Source organism: Bactrocera neohumeralis, chromosome 3 (assembly GCF_024586455.1).
Source record: "Bactrocera neohumeralis isolate Rockhampton chromosome 3, APGP_CSIRO_Bneo_wtdbg2-racon-allhic-juicebox.fasta_v2, whole genome shotgun sequence".
In the NCBI taxonomy this organism is placed as follows: Eukaryota; Metazoa; Arthropoda; class Insecta; order Diptera; family Tephritidae; genus Bactrocera; species Bactrocera neohumeralis.
Window position 1 is genome coordinate 3,318,989 of NC_065920.1, and position 21,268 is coordinate 3,340,256.

The following is a 21,268-nucleotide window of genomic DNA, read 5'->3' on the forward strand; positions in this document are numbered from 1 at the left end:
CCAAGAATTGAAATTTGGGTTATTTTTTTACCTCGCCGATATACAACAAGCCTCAGTTGGCCAGTTCGGTGGACCTTATGGTGATGAGAGAGAAGGAAGAGAGATTTTGTTAGAGTTGAGAAATGCTTAACTTATTCGAGCAATGTTTAGCTCAACTAAATCTATTGCGTCATAGAACCGGGTCTGGGGAACCACATTTGATGCTTTGCGATGTTTAGGGTTAGCGATGGTAAGGATTAGCTAAGTTGTCGTCGACGTTATCCAACGGAAGGCCCAAGAAACGTGCTGTTTCGACTGGGTCGGACCAAAGGGATATGGGTGTCAGATGAGTAGGGTTGGTGGGGCATGCAAAGAGATGGCCAGTGTCATGCAGAGACTCATTGTACGCAGGACATATATTGGATATATCGGGGTCTGTTCTGAATAAGCAGGAGTTTAACCTCCTACAGTATCCAGAACGAAGCTGGGAAAGTGTCACTCTCGTTTCTCGCGGCAACTCGAGCTCTTCGTCTGCAAAGGGGGGTGGTTTGACTGCGAGTACGCCATTCCCTGGAAGTGAGTCGTTGAAGGTGTTGATGGCTCCACTGTGACTGGCGGTCAGTGTTTTTCGGAAGTTTGTTGCGCCCGAAGTTTGATCGACGTATTGTCTGTTGTCGTCAACGTAATTGAGGTATGACCTCTTGATGTTCCTAGAAGACGGTTCTGCTTCAAGTAGGTGACTGTAAGGATGATTTCTGCGAAAACATCCCAGCAGAAACTGCCTGGAGAGGAGTTCATTATATTCCTTAACTGGGAGCATACAGGCCTCACTATGCAGGTGTTCGATAGGAGAGATCAAGGGCATCCCGCTGTAATCCGGAGTGCAGCATTCTGACAGGTCTGAAGCTTCCTCGTCTACGTTTCACTGTATCCTGGCGACCATATTAGTGCGGCGTAGTTAAGGAACAGGCAGCTATATGCTATAATGACTCGATCAGAACAATGTCTTCGAATATTGCTATCCGCCGCACATACCACTCCACTCGCTAGATAACAATAACAAAATTGAACAATTATCAGAATCCTCAAGTCTTTCAAAATAAATGTTGACTATGTGAAAGCATGTAAAGCAATACGTTGCATACTTGTCGGCGCTAACGCCTGACATTGACCCAATTCGAGCGAATGGTGACTTGCGTGTTGGCGATTAAAACCGAAATTTCCGATTTTGCTTGATCATGCGCGCGAAAGGGTAAAAAGTAAAGGTGCGATAATTAGATTTAGCGTGAAGTGCGTATTTCAGGTGTGAAGCTTTCAGCAAAGCAACAAAAAAAAAACAAAACAAAATCAAACAAAAAGAGCCGCAATATCGACACATGTGGTGTGAAATGAAAACAAAAAGGCCAAAGCGCCAGCAACAACAAAAGTGCGCAGTTCATTAAAATGATAACGGCATAAATATTGTAGTCAATCAATTAAAACGCATTGTTACTTAAAAAAATATGAAAGCTTTGCGCTGGTGAATGACAATTGTCAATTATTTGACAGCTTGAATGACACGGCCGCAGGCGAAGTGCGCGGCTATGTTGGTGGCCAAATTGATTGCCGCGCTGCAGCAGCTGCAAAAGCCATTTGCTGTCGCTGCTACAATTAATATTAATGAACTAATTCTGGCATTTGAACTTCAACTTCACGCATACATGCTTACATGCATGCATACGCAGACGTTGTCAGCAGTCAATATGCTTACTTCGGCTGTGTCAAAAAATAGATCAGTCAATTACTTTGTGGTAGCAACGTTTCAGTTGTCACACCTACAAAACATATAAGTATATAGGTGTATATATGTATTTACAATGCTTGTAGTCCATTGAGTGTCACTTACATGACATAATACATAAATAATAGTGAGCATGTGGGGAGCGTGGTGGCAAATGGCTGTCAATGCCACCTGCGGTTAGGTCGCAGCATCATGGCATTAGCTTGTATTGTTGTGATTTTCGCGCCTAATTTATTATTTCAATATTTCTTTTTTTACTGACACTTGGCGCCTGCAACTAGTTACAGTTATTTGTGGCTGTGCGATCGATAGAATTTTCTTTCAATATGATTTTGACCCAATTTCCAAGGAGCGCGCAAAGCACTTGAGTTGACAGCCTCGCTTGGAGCGTGTAATTTGCAAAGAAAATAAAAACTAAAAGCTGCAAGAAAAGCAAACACGCCAAGTGGCGATTGCTTTGAGCTACCGTGCGCGCTGTGCGTAGCTGAAATTCAAAATAAGCGCGAAATTGAAAGCTTTTGTCTCTGACACATAATTTGCTTGCCTTTTGTTAGGTTATAAATGATAGCGGACCAATATTTTAGACTTTCTTATATTGCGTAATTTCAAATAAATTTTTTTTGCAATGAATTTTCGGAAACTTTACCGTTATATCATGCTTGAATATATATATCAAAATTTCGGGGTTTTATTGCACTTTTCAACCGCTGTGCCATAACAAGTGTCACGTTTAAGGCTTTTGTTGCTGTTGTTATAAAAATATTGTCACAAAAATATGCAAATTACCTAATATTGCATTGTAGTATTTCATTTTATTGGTTGTTGTCAAAAATTAACTTTGCTTCAATAAAAACGTTTTTTCGTGTTGTTGCAGCTCATTTGCTTAATAGCTGGAATTAAAACGAAATAAAAGCAATTTTTAGCAAGGGAAGCAGCTTTTGATTATAAAAGCTGACGAACATTGCGCTGTAAACTTAACATACAACAAATTGAATTGTTTATTGCGCTCATATAAGTTTTATGGCTGAAGAGGGTCCACTATTACCGCACACGACGCTGCATGGCCTGGACATTCAACAAAGTAGGGGCATGCAGCTTAAAGTCGCTTACTTAGCAAACTTTGCTAAATAAGTGCACTTGCTGTGAGCAATTGTTACTTGAAGATGACTTATATTACGTCAAAAATATTTTTTGATAAAAAATTTCAACTTTCAAGACTTTTATAAATGTTTTTAATTTGAGGATGCTTTCTTATCTGCTCTAGGTGGGCTAAATTAAATACATGTTAGTCTAAAACAGTCTGATAATTCTGCTTGGCTTTCTTTTATATTGAGCACTTGGGAAAGGGATAAGCTAACAGTTTTTTGGGCGAAGCTTGTCGAGTTTTTGACCAACATCGGTGCTCAGTTGTCTACCAATAAATTTTTGGAAATAAAGGGAGAGAAGAGTCATCTAATATATTTAGATATACTAAAGTTGAAAGTTGATTCAAAGCTTAAGTAAGAACCACTGTGTTATTAAGCTGAAAAATAGGTTGTGTTTTGAAAAATCCAGGATCGTTTAGAAAACATCTGATATCTGCTGGTAAAATCCGACATATTGAGAAATTTTGACCTAAGTTAAGCAATATTTAATAAAAAATCTATATTTATAGTACCTATATCATTTCAAATGTCTCTAAAGATTAATATATTTAAACTCTATTAGTCAGTAGTGATCTTTCTAAGACTTTTTTAACTTAATTTCAAGCTGTAGACTATTTTTCGTAAAGTTGCAAAACCAAATATTCCATCATCTCTCATTTAAAGTTTTTTCTTTAAGTTTTATGCCGTTTTTTCCACTTTTTCAAGCCGAATTTGACAGTATTTAATAAAAGCCATGTTGGCTGTTCAACTGACCCAAATATACTATATTTGAAACAACCTTTAAATCTAGTTTAAATCGGGACATACACATTTTCGAGGTACGAGATTCGTTAGGAGAATGTTTTAATGATTTTCGATCTGAATCTTCGTTTCGTTCACATTTTTACCAAATCTTATATACTAATGGTCTCATAATAGCTGCATTTTGCGACTTGTTTCACAATGTTCTGAATATAGATGATACCCATATTTGAAGGTTTCTCGGCAACTGAGTATTTTTTTGCTATTCGAACATTATAATCTTCACATTATTGAAAAACACTGATTAAAATATCTGGCCTTCAAGGTTTGGTTCTTTTCTTATTTATAGATCCTTTTTTATATGTAAGCCTTATTTGCTTTTTTTAATAATTAGTCTAATATCTCTACTACCCCATTCATGCCTAACGAATGTTGTAAAATTAAGGAGACATAAATTGTAGGTATCCACTTTAAATTATGCAAATGGAAAAAGTATGTATGATACATAGACCAACAATTTGTGGCCACGAAGCTCTTGAATAGACGCCCTGATTCATGCAGCCAACTACGGCAGTAATTACCCACAAATGACTAATAAAATAGCTTACAAGTATAAACGATCAAGATAATGAGAGAAGGTGAAATCCGTCTGTGCGTGGATATCTTGATGAAACATGGTATACATTTCCAACATTTTTGATCGGTCAGTTTATATGACGACTATGTGCTATAGTAGTTCGATCTGAACAATTTGTAAAATGTTTATTGACTCCAAAAATTAACAATGGTTGTTAACTTGGCTAAATGTAAGCAAAAGGATCATTGACCTCAAAAAAATGTAAACAAAAGCTTCACTGACTTCAAAATGTAAACAATGGTTTTTGACTTGGCTAAATGGAAACAAAAGGGTTGTTAACAATATAAAATGTAAACGAAGTTGCACACGTTCGTTTTTTCCCAGGAATTGCTTATTACCGCCGAGATATCTTCACAGAGTTTTCTTCGGATTAGTGTTGAAAGCTCCGCTACGATCTACCAATATATTGTTCTGTTCGGACAAGTATAGTATATAGTTGACATACAAACATCAGTATAAATATAGTGTATTTTTTATACCCTTTTATACTATAAGATACTGTGTGAAAGATATTAGTAGAGCTTCACTTTTTTCTAGTTTAATACAACATTTTGTTTCACCAGCAGATATTTCCTCTGCTTTGATCCTTGCGTATAAAACATTCGGTTATACCCAATCATAGCCCCACCTTACTTGTTAATATTTTTAAATATCGAATAACAATAATTATTAATATTTGGTTGACTTTATTAGAATGGATGAACAATTGAAGCAGCACCAACGGAGAAGCACAGCAAACGGCGCACACACAAACATATAAACAACCATACGACACATACATACATACAATTAGACAAGTGGGTTTAACAAGTATTTATCACCGTTTTAAGGCAAATTTATGTGCTGTTGCGACATTATCACCTTGTTTGTGTGTACGTGTGTGTGCTGTGTCAGTTGCTTGGCATTTGCCTAATTCCAATTGTTTCTGTGGCATTATGACGCAACTGTCGTTCGCTGATTGACTCGTGCCAGCGCCTGACCTTCCAACTGCCAACTACAGACAAATCTAAGCACTTACATAAGCAGAAATACACCGCCCTGCGTTGGGCTATCCACACAGACCGTGCCTTTCAGCTCTTTTGGCAACAATGACTCGCTATAATTATTGTTATTTGCCCTTTCTGATCATTTCCACAATTCATACTTGGTAATGGTAATCGTAATCAATGTACTATTTACCGCTTTGCTTTGGCTTAAGTATGCACGAAGTCTTAAGATCGTATCGATCTTTGCGCTAATCAAAATTTTCTTCCTCCATTCAAATGCATTCTGTGTGCATTCGTCTCGCCGGCCGTCGGCCGTCGCTTGTCGGTCGCCATGCTGGTGGGGGCGTTCGGCGCGTTGAACTCTGTAACGGTGCTGGCAAGCGTTCGTACTTCGAAACCAAATCGAATTCAAACAATTTTTGGGAGTGGTTTGTTAAAGCAAAAGGTACGCAATTAATGACTTCTACGCGGTGACTTAAGTACCTCCTTTGTACTCTCGGCGACGGCGAGGAGTGTAGGAGAAAAGCTCGTTTTATTGAAATCGAAATGTAATCGAAAAGCAATACTTTGCCTAATCAGCTATTTATTTGTATTTTTCTTTATTTTTCTAAGTAAATTTTTGTTTGCATAAGATAATTGTTCAATATTTGAAAATGAAAAGCAAAAAAGGCGCACACAATCGCCTTTGATTGGGTAATTTAGCTTTTGATTAGCATCTAATGAGGTTCTAATGAGACGTTGCTGCCACGTGTTGTAATTTTGCTTACAATCACCATTGTTATTTAAACTAATAAATTATTGGTATGCTAATTATGATGGAATTTTTGAAAATTGCTTTAGGCGCTGCGCCCAAAGTTAATTCCACAGGCTTAAAGGCGTCAGCAGTTTTTTATATAGGTCACAATAATAACTGTCGAAAGCAGTGCTACAATGTTCCAAAAACTTTTTCAGACGAACTTAAACTGTAAAAGTATTATAACTTCGGGCTGCCGAAGTTGACACTTTTCCTTGTTTCAACTTAGTTTTCTGTGCCATGAAATTAATTTCTCTCGATAACTTAGAAAGGCTTTGAGAATTTCAAAGTTAGGCTAGGTTAGTTAGCTTATCTGTCGGTCCGACGGAGAGATCACATTTAGACTCTTATGTTCAGTCCATTATCAAGTCAAACGAAAAAAACCTAACTACAGATATTAGCTATCGGCAAATCGCCCTGAACTTTCTTTCTTTTTTTATTTGACCTGGACGTCTAAGTTTGTGAGATCGAGGTGTATTTTTATTTGATCTGGCAACAGCGGAACATTCGAGGGGTAAGTGTTGAGATGTTTTTATTCCCTCTTCTTCCAAACAGCTGATGCAGGTGGCATCTGATAAATTGTTTTATCTAACTGCATGAGTGCCTATCGGACAGTGTTCAGTAAAAACTCACGCAACCATTGAAAGGTGAACCCTGCAGTGTTCCCTGGATATCTTCCTATTTACCTCAGGCCCGAAGGAGATTGTGACTGCACAGCTGCTGGTAGTAGACCAAGGGGGAACTTGTCTGAGTCCCAACAGTCTAGCAGTAGACTTCAAGAACCTAAACGTTCCCATTCAAGCTCATCAGCTTTACCAGTCTATTCATAAAGTAGCTCAAAGCTAGAGATAAGCAGTATAGACATTCCTTCATTGGTTTTGGGTACTACTATCGGAGTGGATAGTCCACATTCGAAAAGATTCTGCGCTTCGGAGCAGTAAATCTACCGTCACCTTTATGGCAACTAATTTTTTCGCGATTGTAGTATTTTCCTGCGCCTTCCAAATTCAATAGAGTATTTTGGGTTTAACTATTGTTTCAAAGAGCCAAGGATCTTCTTTTATAGATAGTTACCATCTTTTGCCAGTACTTCTTCTTCCGATGAATTACTTCCTATTTCCTCTATATAGGGTTTTCAAGAATGGTTCTTGTCTAGGATGAACCTAAATACATAAGGCCTAAGGCGCGGTCTCCTTATTACTGATAGTTGTGCCTCCAGGATTTTGTACTTCCTGGCGAATAAAACCAGTCTTGTCCTGTTACTACAGTTCAGTTGCTTGCTATGATAAGGTGCCCCTGACTTATCTCATAGACGGTATTCAGAAATTTTGCCTCAATCATGAAAGCTACCGATCCAGAGAAGTGCCGAGAGGACTACCCCTTGTGGGCTTCGCTGAGAAGTTTGAAGATGAGATGCTTAAGGTTCGATACAACCGCAAACCTATTCAAAGCTCTAATGATCGCTTATGACAATATATCTTTGAATGCCCCAACGACATCGTAGAAGGTCCCGAATGAAAACTCCTCGTTCCTCATGCTCCTCTCGAGCCGGGTGTGCAAGACAGTGTCCACTGACCTACCTACCAAAGGCGGCTTAAACGTATTTTTTAATAGTCCAACCGAGTACTTTTCTGAGATGAAAGAAGTTGGACTCCAAATTAAAAAGTATTAAACACTAGTCGTCTAAATACATACGTACTGCCAGCTACTACTTGAATAAGTTAGTTTGCAAGGTAGAGTATGTGCTCATGCGCCACACCAATAACTTTCATTTGTGCCTCCGCTGCAGATCTTATCCAGCCGACATAACATATGCTGTCGGCCACATTAGTCAAATTGCAACACACAAAACTATTTCTCAAAAACCAAAAGACAGAATTTCTCACTCGCTAAAATATTTGCATATTCATTGGGAGCTGTATTTATATTTACAAATGTGTGTGCGTGTGTAGGTCGAGCGAATTCGTGTCGGACTCTTGCGCCTGCTGTTGGCTTTGTTACAATTTCGAATATTTCTTCTTGCATTTCCAATTGGTTACAATTCCTGCACGACTATTGCCCATTTCGGCGCAGATTAATTACACACCCCTGGGCATGGCCGTCCGAAAATCGTAAATGCGACGAATGGCAACTTCGTCACGGCGCGGCACTGGGTGACTGGGTTACACGCTGGACTAACAACCGAGTTTAGTAACTAACTAACTAACTGGCGAACACAAAAAGAGTTAAAAATAGCAGCAACACACAGCTGACACACTGGCTGGTTAAATGACCGGCTTACAGGCACTGGACATGCAGACATGCAACAACAAAATGCTGCGAATATGAGTTCGTATGTGTGTGATTGGTAAGTGACTGTGTGGCATACAAGGCGACAACCAAAAACCTAAAAAAATTAAAAAAAAAACAACACACCAGTCAACCACGACAAGCGTCGCTGCGAGTGTCGTTACTCTTTTATGACGGGATACCGAATATTATCGCTGTTATGAAATTACGAATGTGGCGATTTTCGGGCAGAGACAGTCTCAATACAAGAAACTGCAATTCTACTTGGAAGGATGCTTTTCAGTTGCTTTATTTAGTCATTATGGACGTTAGCGCTCACTTCTAGTAACTAAATATGAAATTAAATGCTAAGAAAATGTGAGAACGCCAGTTGGAAACGTGTGGCGAGGTACACATTCATTTGGGCGAGGGTTGGTATAGAAAATATAGCCGCCACATATATTTGTGGAAAGCAAAAGCTTAGCATCTACATGTAGCACGAGTAAAGCACGAACACACAACTGCTTTTCAGGCATGTGCTTTAGACGAAATATGGTTGGATTTTGTATATTGACAATTATAACTTTTTTTGCTTCTGAGCTTCTTGAAAGTTGTATAAAATTCACCAGTAGACGAGGAAATACGAAAATGTCGTAAGCCGTCTCCCGCGGTTGCCAATATAGCCTATTAGAGTCAGAGTTGTTAACTCGGCTATAATCGCGTAAGCGGTGTCTACGCCAATTAAGAAGAAGAAGAGTCAGAGTGCCAACATCCAGCAATGTTCGCTTTTTTAAGAATCAATAAATTTTTCTATTTTGTTTTCAAAGCGCTTTGTCCTTGCTGATAGAAATATATCCGAACTATACAATTCCGCTACTTTCGACGTCGAAAATCGTTGACGTGGCAATAAACTCTTGATATGAGGGAACAAAATGAAGTTAATGCGTCTTAGCATCATATCGTTGATCTGGCAGGTCAAAATTCAGTTGCTAGCGTCATCTATGTCTCAGATGATCCATACGTTGAGTCCAATTTTCGATGACTCGTTCGAGTATTTCGACTGGTAACTGGCGAATGGCACGCGTAATGTTTTTCTCCAAGGCCTGAATCGAAGCGGGATTGTCCGCATAGACTTTAGGCTTTACATATCCTCATAGGAAAAAGTTTAACGGTGTGATATCACACGATCTTAGTGGTCAATTGACCTGTCCAAAAGGTGAAATTATCTGCTGACCGAAGTGTTCTCTCAATAAATCCATAGATTGATGCGATGTGTGAAAAGTGGTACCGTCTTGTTAAAACTAAATGTCACCGAGATCACGAGCTTCAATTTCAGACATCAAATAGTCGGTTACCATGGCGCGATAACGGTCGACATTGACGGTTACGTTTTCCTCGGCATCATTTTTGGAAAATCATGTACCGATGATTCCACCGGCCCACAAATCACACCAAAACGTTTTTTTTTTCTGGATCAAATGGCAGCTCTTGAATCTCTTCAGATTGCTTTTCGTCCCAAATGCGGCAATTTCGCTTGTGCACATACCTATTGAGCCAGAAATGTGCATCATTGCTGAACAAAATTTGGCTCGAAAACGTCGGATCTTCTTGGAACTTTGCAAGAGCTCATAGGTTGAAGCGATGTCGCTTGGGAAGACCGAGCGGATTCAGTGCTTGCACAAGCTGTATTTTGTTTCCGTATAAGATCTCGACGTATACGAGTATTGCGCCAAGCTGTTTCATACGTCAGTCCGAGTTGCTGCAAACGGCGCCGAATCGACTCTCGACGACCTTCGTGTACACTCTCAGCTACGGCTGCTATATTTTCTTCACTTCGTGCTGGGCGTGGTCTACTCTCTCGGATATTATATTATATTTTAAAATATCTCGTACAATATTGTTTAAGACTCTCACGAAGTGTTAGAAATTTAGCTCGAGTTCTGTTGAATCACACTTTTTTCTGATCAATCCGACCTAACCAGCCTGTGACCTAAGTATGTGTGTATGTCCGCATGAATGCTATATGAGCACCTCAACGCCAAAATTGTCAAGCGCTTGCAACGGTAAATTCGGTGCTGCAACGCTGACGACCGCCAAATGGCCTTCGGACGTTTTCGTTGCTACAAGCAACCTGCGCTCTGCTCCATTTCTGCGCAATGGCTGCGAAAATTTACGAATCGGTTTCTTAACTGTATTTTTCCGATTTGCATTTTAAATTTTTCTAGGCCTTCGTGGCGTGAAAAAGCGCTGGTGTTATGTAATTTGCTGCATTCATTGCCCACGTAAGGGAGAATTGATCATTTAACACTTTGCCGTAAAACGCAAAAACAACAAAAAACGGTAAACACACATACATTGATACATTCATGTTAAAAATGTCACGATTTCGCTTTTATGCCGAAATGTTTCGCGGCTCGCGTGGGTGTAAAGTGATCGTATTTGGCGTAATAAAAATACAACAACAACATCACAAATAAGCCATAAAATTACAGCAACAAGCAAAGTGTGACAATGGCGGCGCCGGCCAAAGGATATTGCTGTTGTTGTAGCACGTTTGTAATTTCAAATTTATTCCTTAAAAGTGTGCATAAATCGCAAGCGAATGTGGCGTTGAATTATTACCCGCATGTGAGCATACAAATATACATACATGCAGACAGACACTCGATGGCAACTCATATGGTTGTTGTTGTGTGTAGAATGTTTGTGCATTTATAGGCGACAATTAAGAAATTCCTAGCAGTTTGTTAACAACAAGTAATTAGCGCCGCACTTAACACAAAGCCACATACATACTGACATACATACACACATGTCGGATATATTGCCTTTTCGGGTCTGTACGAAGTTGAGAAATACCTTTTTTGGCTTAAATAATGGAAAATATATGGTGTGTATGTGTGTGAGAATAGAAATCTGTAAAAGACAATAAAATATGGTTATATAAAACGCCTTCAACTCTCTGTGTAATGTCGGGTCTCTTATCAAAAAATTCGCACCCGACAGTAACAACAAACTTGTTCAATTTAACCGAAACAAACTGAACAACTGAGCAGCTGATTTAAGTGTTAGAATGGCTTGCTCTTCGCTCTATATACGGTTATGTTATCATTGGAATATATGCCGCTTGTTTGTTCTATTCACCACTCGCTAAGTCACCGTAGTAGATTGTAAGCTTTATAGCTTTAAAAGTGATTATAAGAATTTGTTAATTTTTTTAAAGAAATTTTTCATAAAAATAGTTGAAATGAGAAGATTCATGTGTCCCTTCTATTAAGAGAACTTAAAATTGAAAAATGTGATTTTTTTTTGTTCATAAAATTTTATGAAGTTGAATCTACTTCGCGTATTCTGAAAGCAAAATGCTCGCCGATGAGTCCCAGGTGCCGTAAGAATTCACTTTTCTTCATTGACATGCACATTGTCACTGCAGACAGGGTCTAAAATAAGTTTTTACAACCCCTTTGTCATTATTACCTTAAAACTTACATCAAAAAATGCTCGGCACAACCTGGGGACTCTCTCCCTCTCTCATGCACTGGTGCTACACGGCTATTGAAAGACCAATTCTGCTCTACTGTGCAGTAGTCCGGTGGACAGGCGTATTGAAAACAACCTACCGGAAGCCAATGGAAAAGGTTCAGAGGCTCAATGCGCTGTGGGAGCTTTAGGAACAACTCCAACGGCGGCTCTTCAATTGGTACTAAACCTGTTACCTATAGACCTCTTCGCTGAAAACTGCGCAGCAAAATCGGCAGGACCACTACTGGTTGCAGGAGTATTTACATATAGAACCCTTGGGCATAGTTCGGTGGGTAATGGCGGTTTGTCAAACGCCGACTAAATAATCCCACTTTTCAATAAGAAAAGAAGGTTCAAAGCAAACATAGAAAAAGATGCCTATCGTAATGTATGTTAGCTACGCGTAACACTCTAAATATCTATACGGATTTATCGAAAATGGACGATCGAGTTGGTGCTGGAATATACTGTCGAACAGAGTAACGTTGCGTCCAGCCATAAAAATACGGTCCAATGCAGCATTTTAAGTTGCCGGACCACCATTCCAGTAAATATATTTAATGCTGAGCATGCAAGTCTAAAGAAGAACAACTATTCCACTTCAACCGAAGAAATGGGTGTCATTGCCCAAAATTGGACTTTCCGAATGGACAAAGATATCGTATGGCAATGAAATAAAGAACCGATGTTTTATGCGTTTTTTTTTTAAAAAAGTTATCAAGCCAAAAATAGGTGTACGCCGACTAAATAATCACTTTTCAATAGGAAAACATGATCAATCTATTGAGAAATACCCATGCATTGTCTAAATATATTTCATGCTGAGGTCTTTGCTATTGCTAAAGCAACGGAACTGGCCTCTGTAACTAACTGCAGGCAATACCAGAGTCAACATCTACGCAGACAGCCTAGCAGCAATCAAGGTAGTAACTTCGTATATCATATCGGTCAGAAGTATCTTGGGAAGCAGGGTAGCAGTGGAATGTGTTGCAAGAAGAAAACAACTTCACTTCTACTGGGTGTCATGCCACAAAAGTATCGAGGGCAATGAAATAGTGGACGAGATGGCCAAGAATAGTGTACGGTGAACACCCAAAAACGTGATCACCATTGGGAAACCCATGCATTGTCTAAACGACGATCTTGATAGAAGCATGGTAAACATGAACAAGCTACCTAGGTGTAAAACTGCAAAAGTTAATAGCAAAACAGTAGAGTGTAAGCACACAAAATTCCTAGTGGCACTCGATAGAAGAGACTGTAGGAACATGATCGCAATACTAACTGGTCACTGTCTGGTAGCGACACACGAAGAATGGGGCTGACAGATTGAGAAGACTGCAGGAAACGGCTAGTGGAACGCACCAGGGAAACAATGGAGCATCTCTTTTGTACTTTTCTCGCATTGGCAGGACTACGCTGTACGCATCTGAGATCCCCACGGTATGATACGCTGGAGGAGGTATCGAGGTAATAAAGTTGCAAAGTCTGTTAAAATTCGTGTCAAGCGCAGGCATCCTAAAGAATAACTACTCCTCATGGACCTAGTAACTGAACTCCATCTGATATCGCAAAGAACCAAAACTGGTCAATGTGTGGCTCATTGGCTTACCAGACTAACCTCACTTAACCTACATCGATAGTATTCGAAAAATGTTTGGGTAGGATCTAAAAAATTTACAATATTTCTTTAACATATTTTTTTGTTATTGGTTCGTTTACTAAGAAATTTTGTATGATGACAACGGCTGATCTTATTGAATTTTATCGCAGTCAATTTCATACTTAATCGCTTTACCGTTATATATTAGAACAGCAGATGTAGTAGCCTTCTTGGTAATAAAATTTCTTAAATTTTGTAGAATAGTTTGGTGTTCTTTCGAAGATGGAAGATCGCAAACAGCACTTTCGGTATAATATTTTACTGTTTTACCATCAAAAGGGTAAAAATGTAGTTCAAGCAAGTCGAAAATGATGCGACGTTTGCGGAGAAGATCTGTTGACCAAAAGCAATGCCAAAATTGTTGTCAACATTTCATTCCGGCAATTTCGATCTTGAGGAAGCACCACGTCCTGGAAGGACTGTTCAAGTCGATGTGAATAAAATATAGTCGTTGGTCGATACAAATCGTAGAATAAAAACTCGAGAGATTGCTAAAATATTAAAATTTGTCTAACGCGACCGTTCGCGAGCGCGTTACACGTCTGGGATTAATTTCGAAGCTTGAAAAATGGGTTCTTCATGTTCTTCCAGAACAAAATTTGATTCGTCCCAGACAGAAAGACAAAGAAGTCAAAGAAGTGATCCCTTTTTAAAGGGCATTGTTACTGGCAATTAAAAGTGGGTTGTTTACAAGAATGTGAGTCACAACAGACCATGGTCTAAATAGAATGAACCAGCTCAAAGCAAAGCCGATAGTGACCAAAAATAAGGTTATGTTGTCTGTTTGGTGAGATTTCCGGATTAATTCTGAAGTGTATTATGATCAGCTGGACAAATTGAGTGATACACTCAAACATAAGATGCCGGAATGGATCAATAGAAAAGGTGCAGTGCTTCACCAAGATTATGCGAGACCTCATACAAGTTTGCCAAAAGCTTTTAAAGCTTGAATGGGATGTGCTACCATGCCCACCATATTCTCCAGACTTGGCACCTTTGAACTATTTTTTGTTCCGGTCTCTGCACATTTTTTTCGATGAGGTAACTTTCACCACAAATCACGACGTCAAAAACCACTTGTCTCATATTTTTGTCTGCAAGGAGCGAAAATTTTATGAGCATGAAATCAATATCTTGACTGAAAGGTAGCAAAAGATATTGGCTCAAAATGGAGAATATATATTTTCATAATATCTTTTAAACACAAACAAAAACTTTGCTTAAATTGCATTGAAAAACTAAATTACATAGTGAACGACCGAATAGTATTTGCAAAACCAACAAGAAATATACATAATCAGTGCAGTCCGTTCAAAGATCCTGTTTTTACGTTTTTTCTTCCGTTTACTTTGATTTTTAAAAGAAATGTATATAGTCACGTAAATATATTTGTTTACAAAAACAAGTACACAAAAAATATTAAATTTGCAGCCAATCATAATAACTTTTACATAATGTTTTTTTGCGTTGGTAACAGCGAGTACATGGAAACAATCGAACCGGATTTAGAACCAATATAACAAAAGAAACGGAAAGAAACGAAAAAATTCAAAACCGAGTTTGAAAGACATTCGCTTGTTATAGGAAAATAATGATATTTTGTGTGTCAGCGCAATTCGATTTGCAATTATTTTATATTTATAACTCCAGGCCGCGCAGCTACGCCCTCATGCAAGAACAATGCCACACATGCGCAGCTGACAACAATTATGGCACTATCCCACGCAAAAGAACACGACCCAAGGTCGCTCACTACCACTCACAAACGCGCAAACGAGAATGCGCCGTTACAAAAAACACCCATACATGCATATATATTTTAATTGGTCATATGGGAGCTCGTAACTGTGTATGTATGTATGTGCGCAATCTCTTATAAACAATCAAGTGAAATATTCACTATTTTTTGTTGTCAGGCAGGGAATTTGCGCTGAAAAACATGTTTTGTAAATAAAAGTTTAGTTTCGGAAAGAAGCCAGCGCGCAAATCCGCGCAGTATTGCAGGATTAACGTCATGAGCGGTCGCGCATGCGCGGTAGCTAAATACGAATGGCGTCCATTACTAGCTTATTATTTGCCGTGGCAGCCAATTGGTGTTATTAAGTGTTGCCAGCGCTTGCCGGAAGAGCGCTAAGCAGGAGCTAAATAAATATTCGCAAACACTCCCAGATAATTATAATTGCAACAATAATTTAGTGTTCGTTATTTATTGAAATGTCACAGGACTTAACAACAATAATAATATGAATGCAGAAGTATATATTTTTCTACCAAGTGAACTTTACTGCATAGGTGCTAAAAGATTTCAGATTAATTTTTACACTTCGTTTTAGTTATTGGTTAAGTTGGGGGTTTTATAGCGGCAATAAAAATTATTATTGTTCTAAATTATTATAAAATTAATTAATGAATATTCATATTTTTCCATTCCATTAAATTAATACTTAAAATTAAATACACATTAAGGTGGGTCGGTTTTTGTGGGTAAAAATTCTTATATCATAAATATTAAAAAAGTAATTTTACCGAACCATTGTCACGCCCACAAAACGTCATTACTCGAAAACCTACAAATAAAGTGCCATAACTATGCTTCACAATAGGATACAAGGCTGTTATACAGTAAAACGAATTGCATTCGAATGTGTGCCGCCGTCTAATAAGTATAATATTTATATTTCTTAAAGCAGAAAGTGAAAGTAGGTCAAATCGGATGATAACCCCGCCAACTCCCCATATGACGATTTTCTTAAAAGCTACTAAAAGTGTGATAAATCAATAACTAATTTACGTGAAATACATCCAATTTTACATTCAGCATGGCACAAGAGGACTTTATGGGAGCGGGTATGAAAATTTAACGATGGGTGTGACACCGAACACTTTTAGGTAAAACCACACTTCTCGGGACCTGCTCCACCGATTTCAACCAAATTACCTACATAGCATTATTCTAATATTTCTATGTTACAGTGCGAAAATTTAGGAAATCGGACTACAACCACGTCTACTTCCCATACAACACAAACTAATATAATGGGATAAACCTTTCCAAAAATAGTGTGTAGTTGTGTGCTACATTATGACCAAAATTTGCCCAAATCGAAAAAACTGTTCAAGCCCTTAGGTCCTGTATATGTGGACCCCAGTGCCCATGGCTGATTTTCTTACTGGAAATATTGATCAATGATAATAGTAGTCTTGATAATAGCTTGTTTTAATGTCAAAAATGGGTTGGATCTCATCGTATATTTCCTTTAGCCCCCATTTAGTCAATATAAAGACTTCCGGGTAATTTTATACCCCATATATCAATCAATATATGTGTTATCTCAATGAAAATCAGAGAGCATAAGCTTGACCGAGCCCCCATACAACTAATATTATGACTTTCAAGCACCTGGCTGACTTTACTCCATATGATTGGTGAATGCATGTGAGGTATCTTAAGGGGTTACATGGGTTTATAGGTTTCAAAATATCTAATTTTTATATTGTCTTATTAAATTATACAACACCTCTAGAATATTTTCCTAAGTTTTCAAATAAATCGAGTATAGTTTCGGAGATACAGTCTTGAAAAGTTATGCGCTCGAGGAGAGCTAGGCTAAGTGCGACATCTTCAAACGCATTTTTCCCGAAACCGTGCTTTTGAAGTCGGTTGCCAAGATTTTTCGAGAATTACTCAAACGATCTTCATGGAATTTTACACAGGTCTTTGAGATACAATTCTTGAAGACTTGGGTGAAGGTTTTTTTTCGATTACAACTATTTGAAAAAAATGTGCCGAAATTTTCACCAAAATCTTTATTTTTTCGTAAAAATGTCTGCCAAAAATCCAATTTTCAGTTTTTTTCTTCGTCGAAGTTGCAAGTTAAGGTTTTAACTAAAGCACGTATTTTTTTTAATTTTAGATTATTCTTATTATTCTTTTTAGTTATTCCGCCAACGCGGGCGCATCTTTTTTCCGAGGGGTCACCGGAAATGGATCGCAATGGCCGAGTTTGAGATATTTTTTTCCAAAAATTTCAAAATTTCTTTGTTAATAGTGTGTGTTTGTAACAATAAAAAATTCTAAAAAAATATTTCGTTTCTTATATTACAAAAAATTGTTGAAAAAAAGCTGTTTTTTACCCGAGGAAACCAAAACCCCTTCATGAAACTCAGGGAACCTTTTATTAGTCTGTGGCATGTAATTTGTGTGTAGGCTTGGTTAAAATAGATACAAGAAAGTAAATATTATCATCAACTGCCATATACTACTTATAGTGCTTTTCGTTTTTTTGTTATTCTAACAAGTTTTATGCCGAATATGTTGTTCAGTAAGTATTATTTGTGTATAAAATTGCTTTAAAACAGGTGCTCGAGTATACCTGAGAAATTTCAAAATTAATGCAATCAGCCATTCCCTTTTCCTTTCTCGATAATGATTTCCGTCTTTTCACCTGACTTTAAACCGTTAAGGTAACCGTTAGTTCCGATCCTCTACTTGACGTTCTCCACATCAACGAAACATATATTAAATTTTGCCTCTTCGCTTGTGTTGTTATCATATAAACATATTTTATTTGAAGATTTTCATCTTCTTCTTTCTTTTTTTATATTGAAGCTTTCTTTAAATCGTTGTTTCTGTATTTTAAGACTCGCCTTAGTACATTGGCGCATACAACTTTTTGCGGACGTTCCAAAAAACCAAAAACGAACAGAGCGTGAACCCCATAAAATAACTGGCATTAATTACTCATGATTTCAGTTAAATACTAAAAAAAAATTGCATGAAAGATTAATAACCGTTAAATTAGCAAAAATAATTCTGACAAATATTCGAAACCATTAGAAGTTCGAAAACAATTAGAAGTTAATTTAACCACTGAAATGACAAAACTCAAATACAATCTTTTAGATTGATGAATGGAAGCCAGAATCAACATGACAAAAATTAAAAAAAATCATTTTAAAAAAAATCGATTCTGTTACTAAAAAATACGAAATTGTATGCAATAACCTAAAAAAATTCAAAAAGGGTTATCACCAATAAGACGTCGCCAGTTGACGCAACTACAACTTGCCACAATTTATGTGCCTCGGCGACAATTAATTTGTTATTATTTTGAAGCCCACTTCCTTGATTAATAAGCGCGTGGGCTTTGCGTGCATAAAACGCCGCTAAAACTGTCACGAGCGTGTGTCCGGCAAAATGAATGCGTTCAGCTCTAGGCCATAAAATTTTACGCGGCAATACAACGGCCGTAATGAGTAAACAAAACCGCAGGCGAATCAATTAAGAAAAGCAAGCAGGACATCTGTTGAGATGTCACAGCTGAAATCGCGGTGATATATCTCATAAAAAGTAGCGGGCAATATGTTACATACATGCAAACACAGGTGTGGTTGTGTGTGTGTGCAGCAGCAAAGTCTGTAGCTGATGGCGTTGCAACGCCCGTTTGCTGTTGCAAAGGTTCATTGCGGTGGTTGAAGGACGCATGCGCCAATGTAAAGCGCTCTTACTCATATGTATACATTTTGGCAGACAGACAGACAAAAACAACGCGAGCAACGCAGATTTATTGTTGGCATGAGGTCAAGTGAATGGACGGGACAACAGTTAGCGATCAGTGTTTCGCTTGCGTGCAATTTGCTGCAGCTTTTGAAGAATTTCCTTTGTCTTGTGATGATATGTTTTTGTTTACATTAATTTGGTATAAGCAACTACTGTCTGATTGGAAGTATTGAACTTAAATATCGGTAAAACTCAATAAAATTATTTATGGTTGAATTGTTCAGTCTCTGCTGTGTATTATAGTGTCTTGATGACGTAAAACTCATTTGATTAAGCTGAAATCAAGGTTTGCGTCGTAGAGTTGTTAGTTTGTAAGAATTATGGAGAGCGAGAGGGTTTAGGGAATAGTCCTGCACGAGGTTCACGCATTTGGGTAAGACCTGCTATTAAAAGATATACACAATTGATTTGTCTTATTCCCGAGTACCTATTTACATCACTGATTACTTATTTTTGTAGTCACTACCAGCCGCACATTATTCAAGACTTTTTAGTAATACGTAAATTTAATTGAATGTTTAAAGCTTTTCGATCACAAGTCAAGCCAAAGATCTGCATTTCAGCATTACTTTATTTTGCATTATTGTTTTCAATTAGCAAAAGTGGATAAACTCGTTTATTGCCGCAGCGTGCGGCAGCAGCTACTAGTCATAATAACGGTCGTTGGTGACAGACACATTGCAGAATTAACTTTTTTACAAGCCGAGTGGCACTAGCGAACCACTAAATAATTTGTATTAGATTGTTAGTTGGTAAGTATTATCGATATTTTTAGCCACTGTAGCGACCCTGCAGGAAAAAAACTGGAAACTGCGGTAAAATATATTTTTGTTGATATATATTTTTAAATGAGTTTAACCACTACGTGAGACACAATGGGAAGTCTATTGGAATCTATTGTGGGATAGTCAGGAAAAATCAAACTGGTAACTGCGGTAAAATATATTTTTATATACCAAAGTTGATATATATTTTTAAATGAGTTTAGACCACTACGTGAGACACAAAATGGCCCATGCCAAGGCGGAAACCGAAAATCTATAAAGTGTCATCTATTAAAGATGGGATAGTCGCATTAGGGAGGGGCATATTTGGACGCAAATAATATGAATTATTTTTTTTAATCAAACTTTCAACTATTTTTTAACTTTTTTTTATCAAGTTTTAGTTCCTTAAGTGACATTTTAAGAGCTTGGCATACATTATATTTTTATAACTAAAAAATTTTCGCATATACTATATATTTACTTTAACATTAGTTCTAATTTTTCCGACAGGGTAGCTCCAAGCTGCAGTGTTTATGAGTACAGTAACTGTGAATTCGTATATTTTCTTAATACTTTATCGACTTTTAAACAATGTATGCATTTTTTATGACATAAATATGTATTTAGCAAAGTTTTTACTCGCCTTCGCAAATATGTGGTGCGCATGCGTCGCACTTTTGTGTGCAATTGTGTGTCCTGAGCTCGATTTGTTGCCACAACTGTGTTTGCTATTCGAGCATTTTTGGTTTTTGTTGCTGCTGATGTTAGAATTACGGTATATTATGCTCGCTGATCGAAAATGGAACAAATTTTAATTCAGGTTTTCTACTCAGTGTTGTGACTGCAGCAGTCGAAACTCATTTAAAAATATATTCCCAATCTTTTCTCCTTAGATATCAGCGGGGAGACATAGCACAGACATATACTTTACATAAAAAGTTACAAAAAATAATAAGCTTTTATTTTTATGTAAATTCTTATGCCTTTCATTCACTTCATTCACATTTTTCCGCAAACAAGATACTATAAGAGTTTATTTAATAATTTCAGTTCATATACTAGTACAATAATAATAACAATAACCGGCCTTATATTTTTCGATTTTAACCTTCAAATTTATGTGGAACCTTAAATGTAGGCATGTTTCAGTACTGAATATTTTCACTTCAAACTTATCTGGAACCCTAAGTGTAGGCAACTTTTCAGTATTGTTAATTTTCTCATCAAATTTATTTTCAACCCTAAATGTAGGCAATATTTCTGTATTGAATATTTTCACATCATATTTATTTGGAGCCCTAAATGTAGACAATGTTTCAGTCTTGAATATTTTTACTACAAAAAAAGTGAAAAAATTACTTAAAATGGTTCTGGAGATGTTACTGGTTAGCTTAGATTAGATAATGAACCTGAGCTCCGCGAAGAAA